The sequence below is a fragment of the Schistocerca piceifrons genome, chromosome 8 (genome assembly GCF_021461385.2).
Source record: "Schistocerca piceifrons isolate TAMUIC-IGC-003096 chromosome 8, iqSchPice1.1, whole genome shotgun sequence".
Taxonomy (NCBI): Eukaryota; Metazoa; Arthropoda; class Insecta; order Orthoptera; family Acrididae; genus Schistocerca; species Schistocerca piceifrons.
Genome location: NC_060145.1, coordinates 112,290,316 through 112,310,801, shown reverse-complemented (window position 1 = coordinate 112,310,801; position 20,486 = coordinate 112,290,316). Strand labels below are relative to the sequence as shown.

The 20,486-nt window shown below is 45.0% G+C and overlaps 1 pseudogene; it reads left to right on the top strand.

Annotated features, from left to right (window-relative positions):
* Window positions 1-14,828: 14,828 nt before the first annotated feature.
* LOC124712109 lies at window positions 14,829-15,598 on the top strand (annotated as a pseudogene).
* The last annotated feature ends 4,888 nt before the right edge of the window (window positions 15,599-20,486 follow it).

Here is a 20,486-nt window from a genome sequence, read left to right as displayed (position 1 = left end):
AGTATGATTTAAATGTGTTTTTTACCACAGGATCTCTTTTGTGATCCTTATGTCACACAAAAATATGCACTTATGTTTTTCATCTTTATTGATTCATAATTCTGCCACAGACTGCTCAGCACCGTGACACGAACGGCGAATTGTACATGTACTAGGCAATAAAAGGTAGTGCAATAAAACTGTATTTCGGAAACAACATCGATGTCTGAAGTTTTATGGAGATGCTGTCTTTTACAACGTACGGTGATATCTCAAGCAGAAGTGCTTTTTCTGAAATGGGGCACGGTTGGTACCAGTGTTGATCGATATCAGCGAAAGAATCTAATGCTAGCGGAAGACAGAAAATTAACGAAATGTACAATTAGAGAGCACACACACACACACACACACACACACACACACACACACACAAGCGCACGCGCGCGTGTGTGCTTCTGCACAAACAAATACGTAGTTACAGCGAGAGCGCAAAGCAGGGTTGGAAAGGGCTGGAACAGGAGATCCTCCATGCCACTTTCGAAGAAACTCTCCCAACATTAGCAATGAGGTGATATCGGGAGAACGCGTAAACCTAAATCAGGATAGCCGGACGGTGATTATAATCCAATTCCTTTAAAATGCGAATCCAGTGTCTTAACTGACGCAGTTGAATGTGAATTGCTGCCATCATAATTACTGTGCAATTAACACTTCAGTGTTTGGTGAAGGATTCATCAGCCACCTTCAGACAGATTCTCGACCATTCTACTCTCGAACAGCAAATGGGAAAAATGAACACATATTCCTTTCCGTGACAGCTTTCATTTCTTTTAATTTATTACAGTTATCGTTTCTCCCCATGTATTTAGCGCCAAAAAATTTTTTCGCGTGCGGAAGAGAAACATGGTGATTCAAATTTCGTAAAAAGATACCGCCGCAACACAAAGTCTTTGTTTTAATTACTGTCAAATGAACATGCGCATCATATCCGTGATTCACTCACCCCTACTGCACAATTATACAAAATTTTTCGATATACTCCATCAATTCAGTGTGGTAAGGATCGCATACCGCGCAGCGGAACTCCAGAAGAGGACAGACAAGCATAGTGTAGGTAGTTTCGTTATCATCTTCTGAGTGCTCTGTCAAGAAAATGCAGTCTTTGATTCGCCTTTCCCTCAACAGACTTCGTGTGATGATTAGAATGATTACAATGTAAGTTGTCCATAACGGTAATCGAAAGGTATTTAGTTGAATCTAAAACCTTTAAATTGCTGTTATTAATTATTAATTCAAATTTAACGGAAATTTTTAATACTCATGCGCAGGACAGCACACATTTCATTGTTCATGATTAACTGCCATGCTTCCCACCATGAAGATATGTGATTATGATGTAAGTCATTTTGTAATTCGTTTTCATCCTCTGATGACTGTACTAGACGGTAAACGAAGGCATCATCTGGAACCACTGAAAACAGGGCTGCTCAGATTGTGTCGTAAACTGTTTGTATACTTTGAAAACAGCAGAGTGCCTGTAACGCTTCCTTGGGGATCTCCAGATAGCACTTCCGTTTTACTCGAAGACTTCCCGCCGATTACTGCGAACTGTGATCCTTCTGACAGGAAATCCCGAATCCACTTACATAGGTGGGACGATATTCTGTAAACACGTAATCTGATTAGAAGCAGCTTATGAGAACCAATGTCAAAAGCCTTCTGCAAATCCAGAGGGAAAGAATCGACTTCAGATCCCCCGTCTATAGCAAAGCCTCCGTGACCATCAGCCGTAGAGTCGTTGGTGTAAACCACTTCATGGGAACGGTACATGTCGAGAATCGAGAGGGAGTGATAGCGGAGTGCCGCAGGGTTAACGGAATCCTTAGGGCAGTGCGAAAGATCCAGAAGAATCTGCGGCCTAGGTGTACACCATGGAGGTGTACGTGAATGGACCTCGAGAAAAGGTGAATAGAGAACCTCTTCTTTTATCTCACAAAAACGATATTTTCCGAAACCGTGCTGCTTATGTATCAGTAGATCGTTTTCTTCGAGGTAGTACATAATCTTGGAACACTGTACATGTTCCAAAATCTAGCTGATGTCAGTATTACGGGTCTATAATTCAGCGGTATACAAAGATTTCATTTCTTCTCCATTGATGTGACACGTACAACTTTCAGATTATTAGGTACGATTGTTTCGCCTAGCAAGCGGTAGTATACGTTTGCTAAAAATGAAAATATTATATCTGCATACTCATAAAGTGGCTGTAATTAGTATACCGAGGGTGTCTAAGTCTCAATTACCCGTGCTGCAGCAGTTATTGATTGTAATTGTGGAATTGCGCACCGTTTCATTCGAAAGGCATAAAAACTTCAGGAGGTCATCTTCTTGGTTGGTTGTTTGGTTTAAAACAGGTGGGGGGGGGGGGGGGAGACCAAACTGCTAGGTCATCGGTCCCTCATTCCGATTAATATAATTCCACAAGGGTGGGAGTAAAATATTCGAAACATACAAAACACAGCTTGAAAGAAGTAGAAAACCACAAGAATGATACAAGGGCAACAAACAGTTAACTGGACAAAATGGGGCAAGAAAACCAGAGAGAGACGCGAGAAACATGTAGAAGAGATCAAAGCAAGAGAGCAGATTACAATGACTGGCTGACCATGAGAATAAAAAGGAGAAGCCAGCCACTCTGTAACCTCCACCCTAAACGCACTAGGATGGAAAACGCAGAGTGACAAAGGACATGCGCCAAAACTTAGATCAAAAGATAAAACCCACCGTCACGAATAAAACGTAAAACTAAAGCTGCTGTTGAGCCATTGACAACCAACACCGAAGGCAGGGTGCTGGCAAAGTTAAATGTCCGCCACAGAGCGGCTAAAAGTGGGCAGGCCAGCAAGAGGTGGACGACCGTCATTTGTGAGCCACAGCGACACCGAGATGGGTCCTCGCGATGGAGGAGGTAACCATGCGTTAGCCACGTATGGCTAATGCGGAGCCAGCAAATGACAACTGATTTCCTGCGAGAGGACCGCGTGGAAGACAGCCACACGTTCGTAGTCTCCTTAACGAGACGCAGTTTCATGTGGGTACTGTTACGCCATTCCGTCTCCCAAAGCCGAAAAACCCTGCGGCGTAAGACAGAACGTCGGTCAGCTTCGGTGATGCCCATCTCAAGAAGCGGTTTCCACGCGGCCTGTTTGGCAAGTTCGTTGCCTGGTATTCCGACGTGTTCTGGGGTCCACAACGATGGGACCGTTCCAGGGTATAGATGGATTCCTGAATGGACGCTACCAAAGGGTCGCGAGGGTAGCACTGGTCGATCGCTTGTAGGCTGCTCAAGGGGTCAGTACGCAAGAGAAATGACTCCCAGGGCATGAGCGGATGTGCTCAAGAGCACGAGATATGGCCGCCACTCTGCAGTAAAAACACTGCAGCCATCTGGCAAGGAGTGCTGTTCAATACGTCCTCCATGAACATACGCAAAGCCTCCTTTACCATCAGCCGTAGAGCCGTTGGTGTAAACCACTTAATGGGAACGGTACAAGTCGAGAATCGAGAGGAAGTGATAGCGGAGTGCCGCAGGGTTAACGGAGTCCTTAGGGCCATGCGAAAGGCCCAGAAGAATCTGCGGCCTAGGTGTACACCATGGAGGTGTACGTGAATGGACCTCGAGAAAAGGTGGTAATGGGAAGGACTCCAGTTCAGACAAAAGCGACCGGACGCGGACCGCAATCGTAAGCCCTGACCGAGCCACTGATGTGGAAGATATCAGTAATTCAGATGCGCAGGAGAACTACGAACGTGTGCAACGTAAATGGCGAGCAATTGTGCACGCCTAACCTTCAATGGAGAGTCTCTAGCCTCCACCAGGACACTGGTCACCGGACTCATTCTAAAAGCTCCCGTCGCTGCGAACGCCACAGTGGTGCACCGGGTCGAATAAACGCAACGCTCAGGGTGCCGCCGAACCGTAAACCAGACTCCCATAGTCAAGGCGGGATTGAGTAAGGGCTCTGTAGAACTGCAGTAGCGTAGAGTGATCTGCACCCCAATTGGTGTTGCTCAGGCACCGGAGAGCATTGAGGTGCTGCCAGCACTTCCACTTAAGCTGACGAAGGTGAGGTAGCAAAGTCAATCGGGCGTCGAAAACCAGTCCTAAGAATCGATATGTCTCCACTACAGAGAGTGGATCGTCATTAAGGTAAACTTCTGGTTCTGGATGAACGGTGCGGCGCCGATAGACTTCGCGGCTGAAAACTGGAAGCCGTGGGCTAGAGCCCATGACTGCGCCTTGTGAATGGCTCCCTGTAGGCGTCGCTCAGCAACACGAGTAATGCAGGAGCAGTACGAAATACGTAAGTCACCCGCATACAGAGTAGGTGACGCCGACGGCACTACAGTTGCTGCTAGACCGTTAATAAAAAGACACTCAATACAGAGCCCTGCGGAACGCCATTCTCCTGAATACGGGGGGAACTATGGGGGGAACTATGGGAGGCACCGAATTGGACATGGAAAGTATGGAGCGACAGGAAGTTTTGGATTAAAATCGGGAACATGCCGCGGAGACCCCACTCATACAATGTAGCACGGATATGATGCTGCCAGGTCGTGTCTTATGCCTTGCGCAAGTCAAAAAAGATGACAACAAGATGTTGGCGTCTGGAAAAGGCTGTTCGGGTGGCAACTCGACGGACACAAGATTATCAGTGGTAGAGCGACCCTGACGTGGAGCCAGTAGGCCACGTGACTCCAGGATCCAACCTAAACGCCGACACACCATACGTTCCAGCAGCTTGCAAAGAAAGTTGGTGAGGCTCATGGGCCGGTAGCTATCCACATCAAGCGGGTTTTGACTTGATTTGGCCACCGGAATGTTGGTGATCTCCCGCCATTGCGATGGAAAGACGCCATCGCACCAGATCAGGATGAAGATGACGTGATGTTTAATCATCTGATTGTAGATCTGATCCGGCCCAGGAGCTGTGTCGGGGCAATGTGCAAGGGCACTGAGGAACTCCCACTCCGTAAATGGGGCGTGTAGTGAGCGAGAGGACTTTCCTTTCCATCCACCGTTTAAGGGTGCGAAAGGCTGGGGGAGAGGGGGGGGGGGTTCTCCGACGCAGAGGCTCGAGCATAGTGCTCATCAAAGTGCTTGGCAATCGCGTTTGCGTCGGTAGATAACACGCCATTTACGTTAATTCCAGGGACACTTGTTGGGGGCTGGTACCTAAAAAGACGTCTGATCTTCGTCCAGACCTGGAAGGTGACGTATGGCACCCAATGGTCGACACATACCTCTCCCAACATTCCTGTTTCCGCCGTTTTATCAGCTGGCAACGCGAGCACGGAGCCGCTTAAAGGTTATTAGGTGCTCTAGGGAGGGGTGCCGCTTATGTCGCTGTAGAGATCGCCGACGCTCTTTAATTGCCTCAGCGACTTCTGGCGACCACCAAGGGACTGTCTTTCGCCGGGGCACCCTAAAGAACGAGGGATCGTGTTTTCTGCGGCAGAAACTATCGTTTTAATGACCTGCTCAGAGACTGCATCGTTGGCACCATGTGACAGTAGAGGTGATGGCTTCCCAGTCTGCCTTGTTTAAAGCCCATCTGGATAGACGTCCGTGGGCATGACGTTGTGGGAGTGACAGGAAGATGGGGAAGAGGTCACTACCAGACAGGTCGTCATGTCCTCTCCAGTGGATAGATGGGAGAAGGCCAGGACGGCAAACCGAGAGATCAATGGCCGAATATGTGCCATGGGCCACACTGAACTGCGTGGGAGCACTTGTATTTAAGAGGCAGAGGTCGAGTTGTGATAGTAAATTTTCGACCTCCCTACCTCGTACAGTAAGCATGGTTATCTGTATTCTGTCCATATTTAAAAGCGTTCGACACACAAATTTTTTAATTATCTTAATTCTTTTCTTTGGCGCTAGAATTTTCCATTCTGAGTGTAATGTTCCGGGTCAGCCACTGCGTTCTTGGTTTATGAAGAACCAACAAAGTTCACATGGGCATGCTGAAAAGTAATGACCCAATATTTAATGTGAAAACTGTTAAAACCTTTTAAATAAAACAAACGTTATTCATACAGAATTGTTAAGACTTTCGTGGCCACTTGTTAACAAGCTGCCTGTTGGCTTCTGCCTCATGTTTCTCTGCCGAAGTTCGCCTAGTAATATTTCTGACGTTCCGTCAGCACCAGTGGCTGGTGTTATCAAAGCTTCACCCTCCATTGCTGGCGATGAAGTGAAGCCGAACTCGCAACCGCAGACTATGTGTACATGGCGCTCCAACGTCCGAGGGCTTCTCCGCGGTCATTTCCGATGCGGTTCTCCACTTGCTACCTTCTGTGCAAACATGGTGTAAAGACTATTTCCAAACTGACAAAGAAGATCAAATATTGTCTTAGATCGGTAAAGGAGAAAAGGGACCCACTTGGAATGTCGGAAATATACCGCATACCATGCACTTGCGGAAACGTTTACGTCGAAATGAGTGGACGATCAATCAACACCAGAATCAAATAACACAGGCGACATTGCAGGTTGGGGCAGAAGGAGAAATCGGCCGTGGCAGAGCACGCACTGATTGAGACCGACCAATGTAGCAAAGTTCGCCGACACGGAAGTTCTGGCTGTAGAAAAGAACTATCACACCTGCTTATTTAGAGAAGCTATAGAAATACAAAAGCACGGGATTAGCTTCAGCAAGGAAGAACAAAGCCTCAAGGTAAACGGATCCTGATTTCCCGAGCTGCAGCGAACACAGTCTCAGGTAGCAAGAGGAGAACTGCATCGGAAATGACCGCGGAGAAGCCCTCGGAAGTTGGTGCACCAGGTACATAGTGTCTGCGGTCGCGAGCTCGGCTCCAGTTCACCACCAGCAATGGAGGGTGAAGCTTTGTAAATGCCAGCCACTCGTGCTGGCGAAACGTAAGAAAAATTATCAGACGAACGTCGGTCGAAGAACCCGAGACAGAAGCCAATAGGCAATTTGTCAAACGTTATTAACATTCTTCATATTTATTCTTATGTCTACATATTTGCAACCTTCTGCCGCCAGAGGGCTCCAAATTGTAGCGTGTATCATGGCTGCGTGTAACATACTTACACTACTGGCCATTAAAATTGCTACACCACGAATATGACGTGCTACAGACGCGAAATTTAACCGACAGGAAGAAGATGCTGTGATATGCAAATGATTAGCTTTTCAGAGCATTCACACAAGGTTGGCGCCGGTGGCGACACCTACAACGTGCTCACATGAGGAAAGTTTCCAATCGATTTCTCACACACAAACAGCAGTTGACCGGCGTTGTCTGGTGAAACGTTGTTGTGATGCCTCGTGAAAGGAGGAGAAATGCATACCATCGCGTTTCCGGCTTTGATGAAGGTCGGATTGTAGCCTGTCGCGATTGCGCTTTATCGAATCGCTACATTGCTGCTCGCGTTGGTCGGGATCCAATGACTGTTAGCAGAATATGGAATCGGTGGGTTCAGGAGGATAATACGGAACGCTGTGCTGGATCCCAACGGCCTCGTATCACTAGCAGTCGAGATGACAGGCATCTTATCCGCACTGCTGTAACGGATCGTGCAGCCACGATCCCTGAGTCAACAGATGGGGACGTTTGCAAGACAACAGCCATCTGCACGAACAGGTCGACGACGTTTGCAGCAGCATGGACTATCAGATCGGAGACCGTGGCTGCGGCTACCCTTGACGCTGCATCACAGACAGGAGCACCTGCGATGGTGTACTCGACGACGAATCTGGGTGCACGAATGGCAAAACGTCATTTTTTCGGATGAATCCAGTTTCTGTTTACAGAATTATGATGGTCGCATCGCGGTGAACGCACATTGGAAGCGTGTATTCGTCATCGCCATACTGGCGTACCACCCGGCGTGATGGTATGGGGTGCCATTGGTTACACGTCTCGGTCACCTCTTGTTTGCATTGACGGCACTTTGAACAGTGGACGTTACATTTCAGATTTATTACGACCCGTGGCTCCACCCTTCATTCGATCCCTGCGAAACCCAGCATTTCAAGAGGATAATGCACGACCGCATGTTGCAGGTCCTGTACGGGCCTTTCTGGAAACAGAAAATGTTCGACTGCTGCCCTGGCCAGCACATTCTCCAGATCTCTCACCAATTGAAAACGTCTGGTCAATGGTGACCGAGCAACTGGCTCGTCACAATACGCCAGTCAGTATTCTTGATGAACTGTGGTATCGTGTTGAAGCTGCATCGGCAGCTGTATCTGTACACGCCATCCAAGCTCTGTTTGTCTCAATCCCCAGGCGTATCAAGGCCGTTATTACGGCCAGAGGTGGTTGTTCTGGGTACTGATTTCTCAGGATCTATGCACCCAAATTGGGTGAAAATGTAATCACATGTGAGTTCTAGTATAATATATTTGTCCAATGAATACCCGTTTATCATCTGCATTTCTTCTTGGTGTAGCAATTTTAATGGCCAGTAGTGTACGTCGGTGAGCGAGGACTGACGTACTGTAGGCCAGTTACGAATTTTTCACATGGGGAACCCTGTCCTTCAGCATGACAATGCCCGACTACACAGGAGCGCTACGACATCTGCAGCAATCCTATGCCTCGGGTTCAATGATGATGCCACATGCGGTCCCGACTGGCCCCATCCGATTTCCACCTGTCTGCAAAACTTCAAGAACACCTTCGAGGATTTCACTTTGATAGATACGAAGCTGTACCAACAGAGGTGAGATTGTGTCTGTGTCAGCAAAGTTAAACATTCTACAGTGAATGTATCAACAAACTAGACTCTCGTTGGGAAATACGTGTTCGTTGCCAGGGTGACTATGTTGAGAATTAAATATACACTGCTGGCCACCGTAAATGCAACACCAAGAAAGACAAGAGGTAGCACAACAAAATTTATTTTGTAGGTAACATGTTGACCAAGTATCAAATGATTACGTTTACATACGTCTGTGACATGTGGTTCCTGCCAGAATCAGTAGCCAGAGTAGCCGCCATTGTTGGAGATCACCGCTGCCACACGTCTCGGCATTGAGTCAAACAGACGTTGGATGTGTTCCTGGGGTACAGCAGCCCAAGCAGCTTCCACACGTTGCCAAAGATCATCTGGTGTGGCAGCTGGGGATGTAATCTGGGTCACTCGTTGAGCAACCATAAACCCCATGTTTTCTATCGGCGAAAGATCCGGAGAGCTAGCCGGCCAGGGAAGCACTTCAATCTGGTTATTGACGAAGAACCTTTGGACAATGCGTGCCACGTGTGGTCGCGCATTATCCTGTTGAAATATGGCTGTGGCCGAGGCCTGAAGGTAAGGAAGGACAACTGGCTCCAGCACCTCGGATATGTAGCGCCGGCTATGTAAAGTACCGGCAATGCGTACTAGAGGCGTGCGGGAGTAATATCCAATACCGCCCCATATTATAATATCCGGCGCAAGACCACTGTGGCGGTGCACAATGCAGCTGTCCAGCATCCTCTCTCCACGGTGTCTCCACACTCGAATCCGACCATCGTGGTGCTGCAGACAGAAGCGTGCCTCGTCAGAAAAGACAACGTCATTCCATTCTGCCGTCCACATCCGTCTGTCATCACACCATTGGCGACGGAGACGTCTGTGGTTCTGCGTCAATGGTAGACGAAGCAATGGACGTCTTGCGGACAGACCACTCTGCTGTAAACGGCGTAAACATGGTACACGCAGACACTGGATGATGCATTACAGACGCAATGTGCTGTGCTATGATTCGGGATGTCACTGAGCGATCCGTAACTGCCATGCGCACAATTTGCCTATCAGCACGTGCAGTGGTGCACCGAGGTGAATGCGATCGACCACGTCGGTCCGTCGTACCCTCCTGCATCCAACGGTCACATATCCGCATTACAGTTGTTTGGTTTCATCCAACACGACTAGCGATTTCTCTGTATGATAAGACACAATCTCGGTAAGCCACTATCCTTCCTCTGTCGAACTCGGATACTTGATCAAACGATGTTCACTGTTGTCTACGAGGCATAACTGATCGTCTTGTGAAACAACCACAAGGTAAACACACGTGCCGAACGTACACTGGTCGCAATCGCGAAGCCTTAAATGGCGCTATGAGGTGGCGCTACAGGCGCGCGTGATGTGCGTCTGCGCTGAAATTCTAATCAGTTGCATATCTCATCGTTGCAAACCCATGGTGTAAATTTCACTTGCTTCGGATGCTTCCTTCAGGGTGTTGCATTTACGGTGGCCAGCAGTGTAGAAATAAATAAACTTATGTTATTGATTTGTGAGAAAAATATTGCTTTTGTACAATTTTCGCTTCATTTGTGGAAACATCTCTATGAAGTTCCTTCTTATGAACTGTCTACCACTAAGTGCAGTCTGGAAAGGGCTTAATATACCAAATACAGCACATATGCTAGATGAACCGAACCTTTTGCTGGATTCATAGGCTGTGGACTACAACGGCCCGCGTCGCACTGTGCGCGCAGGAAAACATTTCATCGCTCTCCCGGATGAGCACACCGCAGAGAGGCCTCATTATGCGTATTTTGTGGTCGGCTAACTGTCGGCAACAGCCGGTGTGGAGTGAATGCTGGTTTTGCGGTTTATGGCCTCCGCGGGGACCCAACTGTTTCCGTATCGTTGAACGTTAGTGTAATATTTTCCAAGCGTCGTGGGCGCAAAGTATGTGCCTGACGCATGTAAACGCAGCTCGAACGAGGAAGGAGAGATTTCACTCAGATGCAACACTTAATTTCGGAATTCTTCCAGCTTCCAGATTACTCCTCTCATTCTTAGCCATTACCCCGTAGGTATTGTTAACAACACTGGTGCGAAGGAGTTATAAGAAAAGAACAGAGGGGCTAAATAGATAGAGAGTGGCCAATTCTCAGCAGATGCAATATTTTTCCAGACTGCGAGCGGGATGTACGAGGCGTGTTTTTTGAGCAAGTACCGTATTGAAATTTAAAACAAGACGTGCTAAGATATCTCAATAATTTTATTTTTACATGACACAGTGACGCCATTACAGTCTGATTCTTCCTTGTTTACGTTGTGTACTGATTGTTTAACATGCCTCCGATAATCGTGAGTCCCGCTGACTGTGAAGTACGAGCTGTTATAAGATTTCTTAGTGCTAAAGGCCTAAAAGCGATCGATATTCATCGTGAGATCTGTGCAGTTTACGGAGAAAACATTATGAGTGATGGAATGGTAAGAAAGTGAGTGAGAGCATTTAAAGATGCCCGCACAAATGTACATGATGAACAACGGAGCCGGCCGAAGTGGCTGTGCGGTTAAAGGCGCTGCAGTCTGGAACCGCAAGACCGCTACGGTCGCAGGTTCGAATCCTGCCTCGGGCAGGAATGTTTGTGATGTCCTTAGGTTAGTTAGGTTTAACTAGTTCTAAGTTCTAGTGGACTAATGACCTCAGCAGTTGAGTCCCATAGTGCTCAGAGCCATTTGAACCATTTGAACAACGGAGTGGGCGTCCTTCGGTCGTTAATGAAAGTTTGGTGCAGGAAGTGGACAATAAGGTGAGAAAAAACAGACGCTTTACGATTTCGTCCTTGCGTGATGACTTTCCTAATGTTTCTCGTAGTGTTTTGTATGGCATTGTGACCGAGCACTTGAATTACCGAAAATTGTGCGCACGTTTGGTACCGAAAAGTTTGACGAATGTGCGTAAAACCAAACGTTTAGACAGTGCATTGACTTTCCTTGAGCGGTACCACAACGATGGTGATGATTTCTTAAGCCAAATTGTTACGGATGATGAAACATGGGTGGCCTACGTCACACCAGAATCAAAGTAACAGTCCATGGAAGTTGAGCAAGGACATCGTTCTGCTGCAAGACAATGCCCGTCCGCATGTGGCGAATCAGACCAAAGATCTCATCACATCTTTTCGATGGGAAACTCTAGATTATCCTCCGTACAGCCCCGATCTTGCGCCCAGTGACTAACATCTGTTCCTGCACTTGAAGAAACACCTGGGCGGTCAGCGTCTTCAAGACGATCACCAAGTGAAAACAGTGGTGATGCAGTGGTTAACAAGTTAGGCGACAGGCTTCTATGAGGAGGGTATTCAAAAACCGGTACAACGTTATGACAAGTGCCTCAATATTGACGGAAATTATGTAGAAAAGTAAATGAAGGTACAGGCTTTCATTTAAAAATAAAATTGTTGAGATATCTTAGCACGTCTTTTTTTAATTTCAAAACGGTACTTACTTAAAAAACACGCCTCGTATAAGTAGGTAGCGTCCGTCACAAGGCGAATGCAGTCACCTCCGATTATAACAAGACATGGACTTGATAAAGTACACAGAAGCAGCGCTTCTAATCTTAAAAACAGGTTGAAGAGAACACTATTCCTATGGACCTAGATACACTGTTGAGCCAAGTCATTATGACCCACCAAGAGACTGAATGTCACCTGTCGATATTTACGGCACGTGATGTGTAAGGGATGGTATATAGCATGATACTGTGACGATCATACAAACTTTCAGTGGTGATGAAGAAGGGTAAATGTATCAAGTTGAGGTAAAAGACCGTTGTCCGGAAACGAACGAGTCAAAAGTTATTTGCGAAAATCGTTCTGCCCTTTACTTTCCATATTTTGGGAGCAGATAGTGTGGACCGAAACAATGAAAAAAATCTAGTAAACACGGTCTCTAAAGTGCATACTACTAAATCTTCCACTGAAATGTTCAAATGTGTGTGAAATCTTATGGACCTTAACTGCTAAGGTCATCAGTCGCTAAGCTTAGACACTACTTAACCTAAATTATCCTAAAAACAAACACACACACCCATGCACGAGGGAGGATTCGAACCTCCGCCGCGACCAGCTGCACAATCCATGACTGCAGCGCCTTGGACCGTCTACCACTGAACTAGTGTTCATAGCTCTTACGTACGCGTTTCAGAGTCCATGTCTAGTTGACCATTTATTCTTGCTTTGATCCATATTACCGTCTCCAAAAATATGGAAAGCAAAGAACTTAGAATAGAAGAGATCCACTGTCAAAAGTGGCAGAATGATTTTCGCGTATAACTTTCGACTCTGTCGTTTCTGGCCAGTGTCCCTTACCTCAGATTGATACATTTACCCTTCTTCATCATTCTTGAAAATTTGTAACACCGTCACAGTATCACTCGGTACAAGCGGCTCAGAGACGAATCACTCTACAGACGATTGGGGCCACAAATGGAAAAATTTATTGATATAAGCGCAATAAGGGCAGACTGCTGTTTTCTGGTGCATGGGAACGAACATCTCGGAAAAGCTTATCGGTTGTTTCCGTGCTATTGTCGTGAGCAACTATGCAGAGTAGTTGTAGGATGGTGAAACGAAAAGCAGGCGACGACCACACCTCATAACATAACGTGGAGGTTGTGCGCTCTATACAACAGGACAGGTGGTGACCTGTGGCAGATCTGACGAGAGAGTAAAAAGCTGGCAAGGACAAGTGGTTCGGCGCACTCGATTCAGCTCACTTTGATGAAATTGAGGCTCCGCAGAAGATAAGCTCTACGCGTTCCCATATTGAGCTAGCGACAAAATCAGCTATAATTGCTCTTCGTACATCCATAGTTAAACTGGATGAAGCTGGGACACAACTGGTATAATTTTTATCAAAAAAGGAAATTCCTCCAGCTGTACTTAAGATTTTATATTTACTTCGCTACTAGTTTCGACTTTGCGTCAACGCCGTCTTCAAGCCCGTACACTTTGATGAAATCAGTTGTGTGTGGCTCAGTCTAGAAGTCCGCGGTGAGATCAACACCTGCTCCACAAGGATGGTGGGCAGTAACTATAAAGGGTGTATCATAGTTAACAGTGAAAACGGACACGGGTGAAAGAAGACGACAGTAGAAGCAAAAACATTCCAATAAACAAAGGCCCGCAAAAGACCAGTTGCGAGATAAATGCGAATGACTTGTTACGAGGAGCGAGTTCAGTACCAAATATTTGCTAGTCAGTACAACTATGTTTTAAATTTAAACTTTTCGATTAAATTCTCATTTAATTAGGATCAAACTTATGGCTCATATTTGCGGCATCGGCACATTTTGCTACTGAAATAAGATGACATCTTGTTTTGCTTTTGTAGATCATCTTATAACCCATTTTCAACAGCCTACTTATTCCTTTCAACTAATTATTCAAGACCCTTGCATTTTATAACAGTATTAAAGTGTCTTTAATTTTACCTTTATACGATCGGTATGTAGGATTGGGATCGCCCATCATTTGATGTTATTCGTGAGGAATGGGGTACGTGACGATATCGGATTCAATCCACTCTTTTCTCTCTCACATCGTCATTTTCAGACGCTCACCCACGCACAGACAGCCTCTCCTCTCCCCCCCCCCCCCCCAATCACTTCCTGCTTAATAGCGTGTTGATCCGCGTTTGGAACGCAAGCAGATGCTTCGGAACACACCCAAAAGTTGCTGCTCTACAGTACGCAGTGAATGGGGAAATGTTTGAGCGTTTTGGGGATTCTTTGTGGCAGAAAATCAAACTACATATGGCATATCAAAAGGTATTTTACAATAATAGAACGTAATTCTTCAAGGACATGGCCAAAAGTTGGAAGCTCATTCATTTTATAGTGTAAATGTCATGAAAGGCAAAAAAGCTGAAGTAGAAGTAAAAATCAGAGCAGTTTATAGTACTGCACATCTCTAACATTCTGGCTATTCCAATATTCTCAAGATCGCTGCACCGTGTGGTCATTCTCAAGAAGCATATGCACTTCAGTACTGCTCGTCCATCGCGCACAAAGTGAAAATTCAACATATAGACCACAAACTGATTTCATGAAAATTTGAAACCTTTAAAAAACAGCCTTACTGAAACTCAGTGAACGTCAAATGCAGATCAAACCATTGCAAAAGCAATCGGAATTTTAAAATACCTGAGTCATGATAATTTAGAATTTTGGTTACAGCTTTTCATATGATTATATCTAAAATGCAGTCTTAAGAAATCAGCGTGTTTAAAGTTACTGAATATATTACAATATTCAAAACTGCTCTTTTAGAATTAAGAAACTCAAAGTACTGTGAGAAAACTTCAAAGCTACTCTTGGTGGATGCTAAGGGAGAGTAGGACAGTGTATGTGTTGATATGATGGTAGCTGCTAAATTGTTCTCAAAATATAGTACTGACCACTGGAATATATCTTGAGAGTGACAAAGGAAAGCTTGAAAGTAAACTACAAGTATGTTGTAGGTCTGATATTCTTAATACTACAATTTAAATGGGCTGCTAAAATTATTCGTGGAAAAAAATATGGACAATGTTGTTGGTGAAATTACGAAACTGATAAAAATCCTCTTGACAATTCCCATAACTACATCAGAAGCAGAACGCTGCTTTTCAACAATGAAAAGAATAAGAACTTCTCTAAAAAGTACTATGAATTCTGAAAGACTAAATGCGTTTGCTGTGAAATCGACCGAGGTAAATTTCGTCAGATGCCATCATCGAATCAAGGAAAAAATTACTGATCTTTCTGCGCAAATTAAAACAACAGGAAAGGAATTTCTTTTTAAATGAATAGATCAGGCTTGAAATCTAACAATTCACGTTGAAGTAAGTAAAAATACTTGACTTGGCTCTTTTACAGTTTTATCTAATTTCTGGGTAAATATTCTTTGTATCTGAGTTAGAAATTTTAAAACAAAAGCTAAAGATTTTTTGAAGCAGCAACACCGCTAATTTTAGCTACGGGCCGTCAGTTGTTTTGTGCTTACGGAAACCTGGGAAATCAGAAGCAGCAGAACACGCTCTGGAAAACGGACACCAAACTGCGTTCGACGAGACACATATTATCAAACGGACAAATGGTTTCCGTGACAGCGATGAAGAAGAAGCGATTAAAAAAAAATTTTTGACAACGCTCCCAATAAAGATGGAGGCTTGCAACCAATTGCAAGCGCAGCTTGGGACTCAGCCATTGGAAAGTTGAAGAAGGCGCATCGGTTCCCAGCGAAAACATTGCCTTATATAGCGCTGTGTGAGTTAACGAGCACTGCGCTCTCATTTAAATATATGGCTGAAAGAGTCAGCCTACATGAATTGTGGAACGAACCCTGTCGTCCAGGGCCGTGTGCCACAAAGGGCGCAGATTCACCACGAGATGGGGAAACCCACAGGCATCTATTGCCTATTGAGGCATAAGGGCTGTAGCGTGCGACAGAGACAGACGAAGTTCTAAGTCATAGGGAAACCCAGTAGAAGACGTTTATGGCCAAGGAGACGTAGCAGTGTTAAAGATGGTGGACCTACGATCGGCCACAAAGGGAAACATTTATGGAAGCTAATTCTGTAGTAGTGCAGAGAATGAAGCCACAGTAATTTTAATCTACCATCATTCATAAAATTTCTTGCTGATCCCAATAAAACTTGAATATTGATCATATCTATAATAGCTTAGGATTTACTGTTAAAGTGAAATTAACAAGTTTTGTAACTAAGAGCTGAATAATAAAATCTGAACGCTTTGGTCGATCTTAACGATTGACATTTCATATAGAAGCGCATCTTAAAAATGACAAATTTTGTTAGTATCAACTCTGTAACTTTATTTGTTTAAAATTTAAATTGTCAGTATTTACAGTTAAGCACCAGATCATCATTTCCTCCACACAAAACACATTGAACGATGACAGCATGACACCTTATTGAATCATTAGGTAGTAGAATATTTGTCGTAAAGTTTAGTGCATAAAAGTAACTTTTGTTCTTTATTTATTTTTGAGAAAGCACATGGGTGCAAGGCTACTGGCCGTGGCATTCAAAACCAAAAAGAAAATTGTATTGGTTTTATGTAAAAGAATTTAACGTTTATTATGTAATGGATATTATTGTTGTCCGCAGCTCGTGGTCGTGCGGTAGCGTTCTAGCTTCCCGCGCCCGGGTTCCCGGGTTCGATTCCCGGCGGGGTCAGGGATTTTCTCTGCCTCGTGATGACTGGGTGCTGTGTGATGTCCTTCGGTTAGTTAGGTTTAAGTAGTTCTAAGGTATAGGGGACTGATGACCACATATGTTAAGTCCCATAGTGCTCAGAGCCATTTACAACGTGAAAGTGATCAAGTTTTGATTATTTGAATATGTTAAAATGTAAAATAATGTAGAATAAGCTGTAGCCAATCGAATGGACGGCTTCAGGAAAGGGACCTGCCCTAGTCAGTTCAGCGAGAATTTTCGGCGCGCGGGAAAACGCGGCTAAGGACGGGCAGAGGGACAGTGCTGATGCAGACGCGAAAGCGGACAGTTCGGCTGGAGACACCAAAGGGTACAGTTCGGATTGAGACGCGCAAGCAGACAGTCGGTCTTTAGGAGCTAGGAAGTGAAACGACTCAAAAAATTTCGCATTGTGTGGTATCGCGGGACTTAGTCTCGGAGCGGTGAGCAGCCGTGCCCCTGGTGTGAACTCTAACTTTTCGTGTAAATACTGAGGTGGAGTATTGGGCTTGGGTTTGGCGGTGATATAGTGAGTGATCGAACTGTGTCAAATGGATATGCGCTCGAGTGTAGTAGTAATTCTAAATACGGCCACTTTCGTTATTAGTTTCCCTTCTGAATAAACATTATTCTAACCGAATCGCAACTGTGTGGCCTACATTATTTAAGGGTCATTAATTTAGTTCCCGATATTATTATTACTGTTATTATATGTTACATTAACTTTGTTCCATACAATTTCGCAAACTTGCCATCAGCCAGACAATTTAACCAAAGGGTCACAAGTGTCCAATTTAGGGCGTGTAATGCGACACGTGCGGTTCAACCCCTAGACGAGTTTGAGCCAAGACATTTAGACGAGGAGGAACCGCATGTGAGCCGCAACATCTCTGGGATGTCAGCTCGCAGCTGGACTGGGGACCAGTGATGTCCCAGGTGGTGACAAGGCTACATAACCATACGAGAGTAGCCACTTGACAATGGACAAGGAGCACTGAGCCGCATGTTTGTGGATATTTAACGGGTTGACGCGGATGGAAACTGTAAATAATTTTATAAATATAGGAAGTTAGCCCTCTTGCCAAACTTCACAATCAAAGGCATGGAAAGAACTGTAGCAAATATTATACATATGTACCGGACTGGTACGTTGCGTAGCTGTGTAGGACCAATGAGTCAGCCAAGTACATCCCTACCGATTTTGTTCGCAGCTGTTTCTCAGCAGCTACGATGTGTATTCTTTAAACCAAATAAAAATCAGTCGTCATCCGCACAAAAATATTTAATTTCACTTCACGGCTTTCAGCAGACTGATACGTGATCTTCAGAATCATAGGTAGGCCGAAGTCAAATAAGGATCGGACGAAACGTACTTCCTACAAAAAAAAAGTAAAACTTTTGTTTGTAGAAACAAATTTACGATAGCTGCGTATCATAAAAGTATAAAAAGTTTGTTACGACGAATGTGCAGTAGTTTAGCAAAAAACCTTTCTACACTTTTAATGCTCAACTACAGCACATTTATTTTTACAATTTTTAAAAAATAATAGCTTAGGTTTCCGCTGACAGAGTCAGTTGACACAAAAATTTTCTGGGTATGATACCGTGTCATATTGAAAAAGACCATCACCGCTGAAACCAACGTTTCGACCTTCCTTTGCGTCTACTGGTGCGGTTTTGGTGTTCATTGTCACCTATATTTTTCATGAGTGATCACTGAGCACGATATTACGTCAAAAGTATAAAAAGGTTCAGTTAATTGGATTCTTGAGACGTAAAGAGTGGGAAACTTTGCTGTGATTGGTTACTGCGATAGAGGGTGTGGGGATCTACTTTTTATCCTCGTACTTTTCGGTGGAGGTTCGAGTCCTTCCTCGGGCATGGGTGTGTGTGTTTGTCCTTAGGCTAATTTAGGTTAATTAGTGTGTTAGCTTAGGGACTGATGACCTTAGCAGTCAAGTCCCATAAGATTTCACACACATTTGAACATTTTACTAATACTTTCCTGATACTGAGCTATTGCACATTTCTATTTTAAGAAACTTTTATTTATTTTACTTATTCATTGTAGGGTCCGCCCCCGGTAGCTGAATGGTCACCCTCTGGGCCCGGGTTCGATTCCTGGCTAGGTCGGGGAATTTTCTCCGCCCAGGGACTGGGTGTTGTGCTGTCCTCCTCATGATTCTATCATCCTCATCGACTGCAGGTCGCCGAAGTGGCGTCAAATTGAAAGAGCGGCACCCGGCCAACGGTCAGCGAGATGGGGGGCCGTAGCCATACAATAAATAAATTCGTTGTAGGACGGCTTTATCTCCCGATTTTTATTTGACTTGGGCATGCCTACGCTTCAAGCCTGTACGAAATTTCTGAAGATGAAAGTTTAATCTGTCGTAACTGATGAAGTGAAATTAAACGTTTTTGTCCAACTGATGACGGATTTTTATATTTATGAAAAGAACATTCATATTATCCAAGTACTACACAAGATCGGTGCTATTCTAGGCACCCCTATCGTGACTTTGATTGTCAAGTCTGCTAATGTCTTTAGGTTTACACTGTGATTCATCTGATTTGATGATTCTTGATTTGTTTGATGGGTTTTGACTGAGTGAAACGTTAAAACCCTCACGGATTAGGCCTCAGGCGTGTTGTGACTGAGTAACAAGGCAGTACGAGGAGCGAGATATGATGGACAGGTAATTAGCATGCCGCAATGCCTCCAGCCGTTAATTCCAGTAGATCAATCTTGATGGTGCCGCAACTTCTTTTATTGAAGTAGATCCTCATTTGGCCTTACGAGGCTAAATATAGCCGGTTCCACAGCTGAGGAGATACCGGGATTCTAACCCAGGTCGTCCCGCACCAAATACAGCGACGTCAACCATCCTTTTTCCGGCTACAGAGTCGGTCAAGTTGCTGCCTATGTAAACATTCGAAATTGGTTCACAGCCGAAATAGCGCTGTAATAAGAGCTAGTCTGGGTGACTGTTACCACTCAAGGTTACAAAAAGAGTTGAGGGAATGTAATAAAGGTTGGAGTAATAAGATAGTTTTGCCGGCCCGGGTGGACGAGCGGTTCTAGGCGTTACAGTCTGGAACCTCGCGACCGCTACGGTCGCAGGTTCGAATCTTGCCTCGGGCATGGATGTGTGCGATGTCCTTAGGTTAGTTAGGTTTAAGTAGTTCTAAGTGGACAGAAGTTAAGTCCCATAGTGCTCACAAGGGAACCTCCCCATCGCACCCCCCTCAGATTTAGTTGCAAGTTGGCACAGTGGATAGGCCTTGAAAAACTGAACACAGATCAATCGAGAAAACAGGAAGAAGTTGTGTGGAACTATGAAAAAATAAGCAAAATATACAAACTGAATAGTCCATGCGCAACATAGGCAACATCAAGGATGATGTGAGATTAGGAGCATCGTGGTCCCGTGTTTAGCGTGAGCAGCTGCGGAAAGAGAGGTCCCTGGTTCAAGTCTTC